The following is a 530-nucleotide window of genomic DNA, read 5'->3' on the forward strand; positions in this document are numbered from 1 at the left end:
GTTAATGGCAGTGTATACAAGTGAACATTCCTTTTCTCTTCTGCTAATTTTCCCCCTCCCATTGCTCCTCTTTCATTCACTTTCACCTACTCATTGTTAACTCTTGAGTCTCACAGTAAAATAAAATGTGCAATTGGACTGTTATAAGAAGCAGAGCACTTTCATAGAAGACTCAGTACAGAGAAGGCAGGAACTGTTACCTATCTGATTCACAGACTGCTCAAGAGCAGTGGTTCAATAAATGGTTACCAAAAGAGCCAGCATAGGACAATGACAACCATTCTATGACTGTGTTGTGTGGTACGTGGTTACTAAAAGTTGATGTACAGATTGATATCACTTTGTAGCTTTTATAAACTAAAATCTCAGCATCAACCATACAGAGAATAACATGAATTGTTTTTCTGCTACTCTTTAGTGGTTTCTATTATTAACACAAATAAGTTCTAAAACAATCTGGGGTTAAACCTTATGGAAGAGAGAAGCAGAGTAAACATTTTTGCATTTTCTATTAAGATCAGGACAAGAAG

The sequence above is a fragment of the Perognathus longimembris genome, chromosome 14 (genome assembly GCF_023159225.1).
Source record: "Perognathus longimembris pacificus isolate PPM17 chromosome 14, ASM2315922v1, whole genome shotgun sequence".
NCBI lineage: Eukaryota > Metazoa > Chordata > Mammalia > Rodentia > Heteromyidae > Perognathus > Perognathus longimembris.